Genomic DNA, 648 nt, shown 5'->3' with positions numbered 1-648 from the left:
GTCCCTCTGATTCTACTTCTATTTTGTCTGCTACTTTGCTTGTTATGTTCTCTGTATCCATTCCTTTCTCTGATTTTTTTATCATCTCTGCTTGGCATCACTGCTCTCCTGCCCTGGGTTCGTGCTGCACGTTTGGGAGTCACTGTGCATGTGGAGCACCAGTTAATGTGTGTGGAGCACCAGTTAGTGCATGTGGAACACCAGTTACTGTATGTGGAACACCAGTTATTGTGTGTGGAGCACCAGTTAGTGCATGTGGAACACCAGTTACTGTATGTGGAACACCAGTTATTGTGTGTGGAACACCAGTTAGTGCTTGTATAACACCAGTTAGTGCTTGTAGAACACCAAGCACTATTGTGGAACACCAGTTAGTGCATGTGGAATACCAGTTACTGTATGTGGAACACCAGTCAGTGCTTGTAGAACACCAGTTAGTGCTTGTAGAACACCAAGCACTATTGTGGAACAGCAGTTAGTGCATGTGGAACAAACATCCACCCTTCACACACAGGCAGGAGCTGTCTTTGCCCTGCCACAGGCTGATGGAGCTGTCACAGCCCAGCCTTCTGCTCCTCATCCTCTGCTGCTCAGTCCCCAAAGAGGAAAGCTGCCTGGTACAAGCTGAACTTTACTTTGTGCCAGCTG

Source organism: Erithacus rubecula, assembly GCF_903797595.1.
Source record: "Erithacus rubecula genome assembly, chromosome: 20".
NCBI lineage: Eukaryota > Metazoa > Chordata > Aves > Passeriformes > Muscicapidae > Erithacus > Erithacus rubecula.
This window is presented reverse-complemented; position numbering follows the sequence as displayed.